The sequence below is a fragment of the Carassius auratus genome, chromosome 18, assembly GCF_003368295.1.
Source record: "Carassius auratus strain Wakin chromosome 18, ASM336829v1, whole genome shotgun sequence".
Taxonomy (NCBI): Eukaryota; Metazoa; Chordata; class Actinopteri; order Cypriniformes; family Cyprinidae; genus Carassius; species Carassius auratus.
In genome coordinates, this window is record NC_039260.1 from 20,133,678 (window position 1) to 20,145,512 (window position 11,835).

An 11,835-nucleotide genomic window follows, 5' to 3' on the forward strand; every position below is an offset into this window, starting at 1 on the left:
AAAATTAAATGATTAGAATCTTAATTCAAGTGATGAAGGATTCTGAAAGTCTGACAGTAATCAGAGACCTAGTGTAAGGTTAACCTTGCTGCTTTACATGTTTGAAAATGATTAACAGTTGAAAACATTTATTAGACAGGTCAAAAAAATAATTAGTTACACTGATAAAGTAATTGAAATAGTTACACTACTTATCACATTTTTTGAATTGGGTAATTTATAATCTGTAACTGATTGCATTTAACCTTCCCAGCACAGTGTGTTCCTCAGAGAGACTGACCTGCTTTCTAGCACTGAAGAGAAACATCAAAGTGGTCTGGGTGTTAATTAAAAGTTTTGGAAATGACTGCGTGAGTAGACGAGCACACGTCGGTGTTGAAGAGTGTTCCTCTGTCCTGGAGTCCTGCATTTGAACAGCTCTCTCTGATGAGCTCTTCTGCTGTTCTGATGTCACGCTGCGGAGTGAGGTCAGTACAGGTCAATGCAAAATAACTAATGATGCGTTGACGAGGGTTTGTTTGCAGACGGTTGGAGAGCCTGAGAACAAAAGCCTTCTGCTTTGTATTTACACAGCGAGACAATGAAGCTCACTTCAGCGGAGACCAACACCTACTACACAAGTGTGAACTGAATCTTATTAACATTCTGTGCATTTAAGCCGGACTGGACGAATGGCCTATGAACACGCATGGTGCCGTTTGTTCTGAATCATCCTACGGATCAAACGCAAGTGCTGAATTACTCATAAGAGCCCAGCGTCAGATCACGAGCTAGCCTACATCCAACTAGCATTGACTTGAAAGTAATGGAGTATAAAGCAGACAATGGTGAACTTTGATGTGGTGCTAATATATTCCAGCACCTCCTCGTAGAGCGGAGACTACAAATAGTATAAATTTAACACAATTGCACGTCTTTTACAGGCAATTGTAAAATCCATCTGTGAAATAACAATCTGCTAAATATCCTGTATTCAGAGGCGCCCATGCACAACACCATTAATAATCTTCACTGGTATAATGTGCTTTTCTGTCTGTTCCATTGTCTAATCTAAAATTTGAACATTTGCCAAAAGTTTTGCAGATGCCTCTTTTGTCCTTCGCTAACTTGCAATTAGTTTGGAGGGATGACTCTAATTCCCGTGTATTCATCTCATGACCTGCGTCTCCTGCTCTCATATTATCAGCTGCTGGAGATGAATCACGCGGCTCGACCGGACTCCCTTTCACATGCCACTTTCTATTCAACCTTCTTTCTTTCTTTCTTTCTTTCTTTCTTTCTTTCTTTCTTTCTTTCTTACTTACTTACTTTCTTTCTTTCTTTCTTTATGTAGTCTTTTCATCTAGATAGATAGATAGATAGATAGACAGATACTTCTATTCATCAAGAATGCATTAAATGAATCAAAAGTGTAAAGACATTGTTACAATAATGTTACAAAATTGTTAAAAAGATTATATTTCAAGTACATGCTTGAAAAAACCAACCAAAACAAACCATGGCTAACAGTCAGTTTCAGCCGTTTATTTATGATCCAGAATCAGATCCAGAGGCTGAAATTTAACAAGAGCAGCATCAGCAACGACGTCTCTATGTGGTATGTACTGAAACTGTATATATTTGCTTAGCGGTTTTGGAAAATGACTAAGTTCCAATTTGTTGCCTTTTTTTTTTTTTTTTTTAAGCTGTACATGTGGAAAGTGCAGTTTGATGACAACATCGCATGTTGTTTACTTGATGTGCTTACGCGCTGATAGCTAAGTTAACAACACAGAGATATTTGAAGCAGTTTTACTCACCGCCTGCGGTTCCAACACACGATCGTGACCCTTTTTCGTTGCATTTCACCCCCCCCCCCCTTTAACGTAGATTGATAATTTTATTTTATTTTATTATTTTTTATTGGCAGCAATGGTTCCACAAAGAACTATTAACATTTATAGAAACTTCCCCCACACATACAAGTTTATTCATAGTGGGAAAAAAAAGGTTCTTTACATGATTAAATGGATGGATGGATGGATTGATAGGTAAAGTCTGACTGTTTGAAGTATCTGATATATAAATGGCAGTAAAAAGCCAGTGTGTTGATCATCTAGGTCTGTCTTTCTCCTTGTGTTAACAAATGCTAAATCAATTGAGAGTATCCATCAGTCAGAGCCGCTGTCCCCTATGGCACAGCCATATGCTCTGGTTTGAACCCTTATCCATGTGACAGCATGATGCCAGGTGGGAAATGTCATTTGAATTATGCTCAATTAGATAAACATAAAATGTGCCTTGACAAAATAATAAAGTAGTTTGACAAATAATAACAATCAGTCAAATCATCAAACTCAGTGGAGTTTTAGAGATTGTCCTCAGGAAGAGTAAAAGAGCAAAAGTTTGCGTTGTTCCTCAGAGGATTGTTCATCACTCAGAAATGAGTCAGTACACTGAAAATTACACAACTGTAATAAAAGAACAATTCAAATAATATGAAATTCTAAGAAAGTCATATAACTTATGAAATATAATTTGAGTTTTAGCATTGAAAGGTACAAATAGAAAAGCATACAGAAAGAATATTAAGTGTTACATTTCTAAATAATTCTTATGATTATCAAATTATGCCTAATCATTATCATATTATAAAATATCTATATATATTTAGCATCTGCTCAGTTGAGAGTAAATGCCTTTTACATAATGGAATAAATATACATATTTAGTAACAAACCGGATTCTAAAAAAGTTGGGACACTGCAGAATGCAATGATGTGGAAGTTTCAAATTTCAATATTTTATTCAGAATACAACAAAGATGACGTAAAAAGTTTAAACTGAGAAAATGTATCATTTTAAGGGAAAAATAAGTTGATTTTAAGTTTCATGGCATCAACACAACTCAAAAAAGTTGGGACAAGGCCATGTTTAGCACTGTGTGGTATCCCCTCTTCTTTTTATAACAGTCTGCAGACGTCTGGGGACTGAGGAGACAAGTTGCTCAAGTTTAGGAATAGGAATATTGTCAGATTTTTGTTTAATACAGGCTTCTAGTTGCTCAACTGTCTTAGGTCTTCTCTGTCACATCTTCCTCTTTATGATGCACCAAATGTTTTCTATGGGTGAAAGATCTGGACTGCAGGCTACCCATTTCAGTACCCGGTTCTTCTGCGCAGCCATGATGTTATAATTGATGCAGTATGTGGTCTGGCATTGTCATGATGGAAAATGAAAGGTCTTCCCTGAAAGAGACGACGTCTGGATGGGAGCATATGTTGTTCTAGAACTTGGATACACCTTTCAGCATTGATGATGCCTTTCCAGATGTGTAAGGTGCCCATGACACACACACTCATGCAACCCCATACCATATCAGCATTGGGGGAATTGGTGATCCTCAGCCCGTCTTGACTTCTGATAGACACTGTCACTCTGAGAGGCTCTTTTTATACCCAATCATGTTCCCAACTGACCTAATAAGTTGCAAAATGGTCCTCCAGCTGTTGCTTACTTTTCCGGCCTCTTACTGCTACCTGTCCCAACTTTTTTGGAATGTGTTGGTCTCATGAAATCCAAAATGAGCCAATATTTGGAATAGCATTTAAAAATGTCTCACTTTCAACATTTGATATGCTATCTATATTCTATTGTGAATAAAATATAAGTTTATTAGATTTGTATTTTTATAATTATTCCATTCCTTTTTTACTCACAATTTGTACAGTGTCCTTGGATAGTCATAATAATTTTTACCAAATTTTAATTAAATTAAAACTATTACTATGAAAAAGGGAGGATATATATATATATATATAAATGCAACATCCTGTATTGCCAATTCGAATTTCCATTCATGAATTTAAAAGGAAGCCAGTTTTAAAATTCTAAACAATAATACAATTTCTTGTTACAAAACTTGAGCTGCTTGTGGTTTCATACTTGATGATCTCAGTCTCGTTCCATGTTTTGAACTGAATAATGGGACTATTGGATTCTGTAGAGCTGCCTTTTCTGAGTTTTTTTCATAACAAATGAATTTTGCCACACTGACACAGTCATTGAACTAAATTGAATGAACACTGTGAGCTGCATAATGATTCTATAGTCTTCTGTTGAGTTGACTGATTTCATAATTGAATAACTTTGCAACAATGCCATTATTTTCCTGTTTATTACTGTGAAGCTGCTTTGAAACAATCTGTATTGTATAAAGCACTACAGAAATAAATGTGACATGACTTAACAAAATAATAAAAGAAGCAGATAACTACTGTTTCAGTATTCATAATGAAGTGACATGAATGTGTGCCTGAGTCACAATTCCCACTTACAAAAAAAAATTATATATATATACAAACCTGTGTATATATATATATATATATATATATATATATATATATATATATATATATATATATAGACATTTCGAAGTAGGAAAACTGAAATATTATTTTCTTGTGAAACACTCCAATTATCTACAACTACAACTCCAATTATCTAAAAAAAAAAAAAAAAAAAAAAAAAATATGTTATAGGCACCTGCAGACACAATAATCAAAGATAAAAGACCCTACGTAAGCCAGATATCGGTTTTCTTTGTCTGAAAAGGATGTTTTCCCATGAATCACACAAAATAATTTCCATTCAGTCTCTTCAGACCTTATCTAACCTCTGCGTGTACAAGCTTCTCTCTCTCTCCGCCTGTTGTTATTCCCTTCGTTTTTCACAGTGACACATTCTCCAGTCCCGCCCTCTGAGAGTCAAACCGTGGAGTCATGAGGATGAGGATGCACAGCTATGCAGGAGTGTGCCATATTCACAACAACAACACCAACAACAACAATAATAATAATCATCATCATCGTCATCATCATCATCATCATAGATATCTTGATAGTTTTTGGGATTGTTTGAGTTTTTGTGCTAGTCCCTAAGCTGGTTTAGGACTGTCATGAATAAATAAATATAACACTAAAACGACCAGTAGGTGGCAGCAAGTGCCTTAATGAGTGATTCATTGAACTATACAATCAAATGATTCATTAAAAATTCAACTAGAAAGCTTGTGACTCTCTGTCACAGTGTCTGGTCTGTGTTTCCCTGGGTGTCCACTAGTGGTCTCACTTCCCCATAGTCACCCCACTGCAGGCACTACATTTCCCACTAGCCTTTGTCCCATGCATCACTGTTAATTGCACAGCTGTTAATTGCACTCAGCTGTCCCCACTTTCATTCATTTCATTCATTTCATTCATTCATTTTTTACCTGTCCATATAAACCAGCCTGTCTCTATCTGTTTCATGGAGTCCTTGTTTTCCGTCACCCGGCTTTCTTGTGTTCTCTTGTGTTTTTCATGTTTCTTGTTTCTTGTTTTTGGACTGATTTTGTTGTCATGACCTCTTGCCTGTTTTTGGATGTGATTTTGGATTCCCCATTAAATACTGCGATTGGATCTCCCGTTTTGTGTGTGCGTTAGTAACACTCTCTACATCCCAATGCCCTATCCTAAATTGTACGTGAGATTAAAATAAGTGCGTCCCAATGCACTGTATGTTGATAGTATAATAGTAATAACAATAGTATGCCAAAAGTCCCTGGATGATCTACAGGTCAATTTGTGAAGTGTAGATCCGTGCACAATCTAATGGCTAATATTTCCCACAATCCATTGCACTTTGGCAAAGTATTCAGTTCAGAACTAGAAACATGAATAAAGTGTTTAAAAACTACAAACTTGGTGGATCTGTGTGACCGATGGTTAAGCAGAGAGGCTTCGATAAAAAAAAAAAAAAATTGAATTACTTATAATCAACATTAACCTAGTAAAGTATTTATTTAATGTAGGGATGTCAGTTTAACACATTAACTTAATTGATTAGTTATGAAAAATAACACAATTAAAATATAGTAATTCAGTTGACAAGCTGGCCCCGTCCCCGGTTTAGTTTCTGAAAGAATCCGTGTTTTGAATGAATCGTGTGAATCAATGATTCAAAGGCCCATTCATAGAGAGAGCATTTATTGAAGGTTGATTGAACAAATCTAATGAATGAATGACCCATAAAGACATTGACCAACACCTGCTGGTAGTTTTAGTTTCTTGTGTAGAGTATTATTTCATTTAAAAAAAAAGAAAAAAGACTGACTTTCTTTTGTGGAACATAAAAGAAGGTATTCTGAAGACTGTTGGTAACAAAGCTCTTTCGGTTACCAATGACTTCCATTGCATGAACAAGTTTTTCAAATTATCTTCATTTATGCTAAACCGTTGTAGCCTAAACATTTAAATGTCATAAATTTTATGTTAAATCAAATCAAATATATACTTAATTCTTTCTCATTTAACACAAAAATAACTTTAAATAAGGGGTGCCCAATTCTCTCCCTGGACACACTGCAAAGTTCGATTCCAACTCTGATCACAGACATGATAATATGTCACAAAGCTTGCTACTCTTCTACTGTAAACTCAAAATGATGTACTTTTCTTTGCAAAAGGAGTAGATATGTAAGGACATAATATGAGTAGGCAGATTGTCTTTATAAATGGATCATTGTGTCAAAAGTATAACTCACGTCTTGTTTTTTGAACTATTCTATAAAATTAACAGTGCTGTGTAGTAACTAATATTTTTAGCAACTTAGATATTTTTTGCTTTCATAACTTGAATTATAGTGACATTTTAACAGCAATACATGTTCACATCAGCCTCTCTTTACTTGCATTGTGAAGCCTCTCCATTCGTCAGCCTTTTGGAAGACGACTCTTGTTTATTGCGCAACAAGTGTTTCTTGTGCTTAATCCTCTTGATTTTAATTAACTTAGCAAAAAATCATTAATGGATCCTTTTTTATCTCTGCCATTGTGAGGCAAATCGCTTTAGTTGCAGAGAAGCGTGTATAATTTTAAGGAAATGGGTTCTGATGTTTGGTGTCATCTTGCTTTTGTTCTACATCTGCTGCAGCTAAATAAGCAAATAATTAAAGTCAGAAGGGGTACGGTGGCCTGTTGGTACATTACACAAGTCACATAATACTTGTACGAGGGAAAATCTTGTGAACAAATTAGGGAACTACAACCGCTAATAAGGAAAACAGCATTTAGCATGAAGATGACGATCTCAAGGGAGTCATTATATTTCTATGTACTTTACGAAGTTGTATTTCATGTTCAATTTAGCATGAGTGCTCCCTTTTGAAAAGATGAAAAGTTGTAAATGTATTGTAACAAGCTGAAAATTTGCATAAGAGGAAGTGTATCCAAATGTGTAACACATTTGCAAATCTGCCATCTTTGCTCATACCATAAATTATCTTTGCTCAAGCCATAAATGATTTTCGCCTTATATATTAATTGAATGTAAAAAAAAAAAAAAAAAAAAAATGTGGCAACAATTTTCACTCAGAAATTGCAAGTGGATGTAATAAACAACAACAACAAAAAAGCTTCGGATATTCAGTGAAAATAGTTTGCAGTATTAGTAATAGTATTACATATTCATAAAACACAAATTTCTGTCTTGGTAAGTCATAATGGCTGCCTTTGTTCATTGGTCGGGCATCGACCAATAAAATGTCTTCATTCGCACCGCAGGCTCTGCTCTATCACATATATAGCGTTTCAGCATCAGTTCAGGCAGGCCATGAAGTCAAGCTCCGCTATCAGCTGATATCCAGATCTAACAGCTGATCTGAAAGCTAAAGCACTCAATTGGTCCAATTCAAACAGGGCGCCCTATTTAAGTACATTTTCAATCTGCTGCTTGGCTGCTTCCACTGCATTGCTTGCAAGAGCTTCCCATTCACAGGGTCATGATATGCAGCAATAGCAGTCAGTGTTGGTCATCGTACTTTAAAAAAGTAATTAGTTACAGCTACAAATTACTTCTCCTAAAATGTAACTGAGTTAGTAACTCAGTTACCACATTGCAAAAGTAATTAGTTACTCAGCAAAGTAACTGTGACATTATTTTTATGTTCCATAATACTATTATGTCATATAACATCTTTAATATATAAGATGTTTATATTAACTGATAGAAGAATAAAAACACTTAGTATTTTAGATTTGTTATTTATTTATTTGAACTCAATAGATTGCAGCCTGCCATATGATTTGCATAGAAATAAAACATATAAAAAATAAATATAGAAAATAAAATTCAACTGCAAAATTAAGACAAACAAATTTAAACTTGGGTAAAAAGAAACAAAGGGAAACCTGGCCATTAGTGCAAATCTCTGTAACTGTATATTAGGCCTATATACAATAAACGGAACACCCAACTCTTACGGTGCGTTCACACCAGATGTAAATAGAGCGTCTGTCGCGAGTGATTTTAATGTTAAGTCAATGCAAAGACTAATAAGACAACTTCCGAAAATCAGCGAAACACATTCTTAAATAGATGCTGTCTTTATAAATAAACCGCATATTTGAGTTCAAAACAACTACATTCTCGCATGAAATACTTTTAAAACTAGATTTATTCATGCAAGTTGCGTCTGGTGTGTGCACAGCATTAAATATTCATTACAGTAACATGTTAGCTTTTGTTGATGTGAGGTGGTTCATAAGATTTGAGTTGCTTGAGGCAGACATGGATAAAGTCTTTTTTCCTGGGCATACCGTGCATGTTACAGAAACATTCTTGCCTTTAATTCCCGGTACTTCCAGTTCGAGAAAGCCATTATCGCTGATGCCATCTTCTGTGTGGTTGTCAGAGAGCGTGCAGTGAGACAGCGTTAGCAGGGCACCACCCACCCAGCCAATCATCATCGGATTTGCAACGGTGTCAGGCAGCTGATGTGTAGCCACTAGCCAAAGCATGACACCTCGCGCTTTATTCAACCACTGTAGTAACGCAACACTTTTCATTCTCACTAACGATAACGGCGTTGCAATGATGGGAAAAGTTATTAGTTAGATTACTCCGTTACTGAAAATGTAACTCCGTTAGTAACGCCGTTATACTTAATCGGCGTTACTCCCAACACTGATAGCAGTAACGTGGCCCTTGCTGCAGAAAGGAAAGCACAACCACAATCGGGCATCTCCAGGGGTCTTCTCTGTGAGAAGAACACCACTTGACAACAGGTTCCTGTAAGCTGTAAGCATGTCTCTTTCCTTACTCAGAGGAATCAGCTAAGGAGCACTAGTTCAGGGAACCAGGTCAGAGTGGGCCAATATACAGCTACTAGTAAGACTTACTCCTCATTCTCCCGGAATTTGCACAGTGTCTATGCAAGGAGGCTCACTGGGGGAAATGCATATTTGCGTAGGTCCAACGGCCAGCTGTGTGCCAGTACGTCTGTGCTGAGTGTTCCCTCAGTGACTACGTTTACATGCAGCCAATAACCCGTTCAAAATGTAAACACCGGCAAAAACCAGTTTTTAAAAACCAGGATATTATACCTGGGGTACCCCTTTTCTAACCCGAATATTTGGTCTTGTAAACGCGTTTCGGCATATCCCCATCAAAATGTGTGTTCTGCGCATGTTCTATTTGCAAGGAATCTTGGTCTTTTGAGTCTTTGGATACAGGAAGAAGAATCGGAAATGACGCATATTGCGTCTTACGTCCAGACGCTAACCGTGCGTCGCCGTTTACATCGGGATATTGGCGACTGATTACACATTCCATGTATACAGGAGTAGCTCTCTCTGCTCACGCATGTAAACGGGTTATCCCGAATGTTTCAGAAACCCAAATAGTGACCTTGACCCAACCATAACCCGAATTTTAACAGCTTGTAAACGTAGTCAGTCAGGGAGTAGAACAACAGGCAGTGAGAGGTCTCTTGAGCAGCAAACAGGTCTATCTAAGTGGCATCCTAAACATCTCCAAATCAGCTGGACCGTCTAGGGATAGTCACCATTCTCCTGGGAGCATTGCTTGAGACAGCTCATCGGCTGTATGGTTGAGCAGGCCCTGAACGTGAAAGGCACAAAGTGACCTCAGAACCTTCTGACTGGCGGGCCAGAAGTGGCGGGCCAGTTGTGACATGCGACCAGAGCACATACCACTTTAACGTTCGCTGTGTTGTCCATTCTGACCAGCACATGCTTGCCTCGTAAGCACCCTTTGAGACATTCCAAGGCAAGGCATACTGTGAACAACTTTAGGCAATTTATGTGCCAATGCAGCGCGAGCAACCCCGAGAAACCAATCGTCCAACCTTGAAGACTCGGGATGCGGTGGATATTTTCACTCAGGCCCTTCCTTCTCAGCAGCCCAGAAAAGCATAGCTGACATCACAGGATCTGATTCAGGCATTGCCACCGTCTCAGAGGAAGGCAGCGCAGCCAAATCTTCCTCAGAGAGCTCTCCCTCCAATGCTGAGATCAACATCTGGTTGTGGGGAGGTCCACTGGATACCACTGGTATGTTCATTAAAGAGGGCCAGAGCGTTCCGTGGTTCACTCCATTGGGTCGGAGGTGCTGGAAGAGTGATGGCTCCCTGCAGGGTTTGCCACCACTGTAACCCTCAAACCACCAGCGCTAATGCTTGAAGTGGTTCTCGTCTGTCGCCTGCCAGAACGAGCCCCAGATCATGGCAATGGGACTCTGTCCCCTGAAGGTAGCGGACCCTGATTTGCAGCTTTGAGATGTTCATCTTCCCGTAGTGGAAAGATGACTCATCCAGGAAGGCCACTTCAGTGTCCTTGATGTCCAGACATATGAGGCAGTGATTGTGACCATCACCCATTGCCAGGTAATGACTGAACCCAGAACGCCCAGGTGAAACAGCATCCTCATAAGGACGATACATCATCTTTTAAAAGACACATCCATTTATTGCTCTTTTGGAGAAATAGCTGTTTAAGGGAAATTCTCTTTTATGTGCTGAGGTGCACAGGAGAATGGTCACTTGCAGCACAACAGGGGGTAGTGCATCCTAAAGTGCACAACCCCACTCTACACCGGAACGACCACCGCTGAAGTGCCGTAAGGCCAACACCAAAAGCTTCCAAGAGCACATAGCTTACTGAAGACACTTCACTGAAAGCAAACTAATAGGAATTGATATTGTAGCAAAGGTCATTGCAAATGTTTGCTTCTGAGATGTATCCGAGATATTTTAAATGCAAGAGATGTGATGCAAGTTGCATTTAATGTGTGCAATTATTTGATTTAATTTTATTTGATTTGACTAATAGATAATACCTTGTGTTCCTGTAGATCAATTGGTAAGAGCAATGCCTTATCAAGCACAAGGTTGGGGATTCGATTCCCCGGGAACACATGGTAAGTTAAAATTGATAGCCTTAATTCACTGTAAGTTGCTTTGGATAAAAGCGTCTGCTAAATGCATAAATTACATTTAATTTTTAATTTAATCTTGTTCAACAGCAAGCTATATTTTATTGATATTCATTATTTTTAACTCAAATACGTATTTCTCCTACAGTGAACAGATTTATGCTGATTCAGTAAAAATAGTAGTATTTTCTTGTGAAACACACTCCAATTATCTACAACTTCCCCCTAAAAAAAAAAAAAAAAAAAGTTCTAGTCACCTGTAGACACAATAATCAAAGTGTCTACAGGTGGTATATATATATATATATATATATATATATATATATATATATATATATATATCCAATTGCGTTAATATTTTACAATATTACCGTATTTTTGGTCAAATAAAAGTAGCCTTGGTGAGCAGAAGAGAATTCATTAAAAACATTTAAAAATCATATTGTTTCCAAGCATGGATAGAGAGTACAGTATGTTCACAGTCCACTGAAACTCTTTTACTCAAAATGAAAATGAGATTCCTCATGAATGATACAACCTCTTTAGTGCTGTATGTTCTCATGCATATAGTCATACAACATGTGT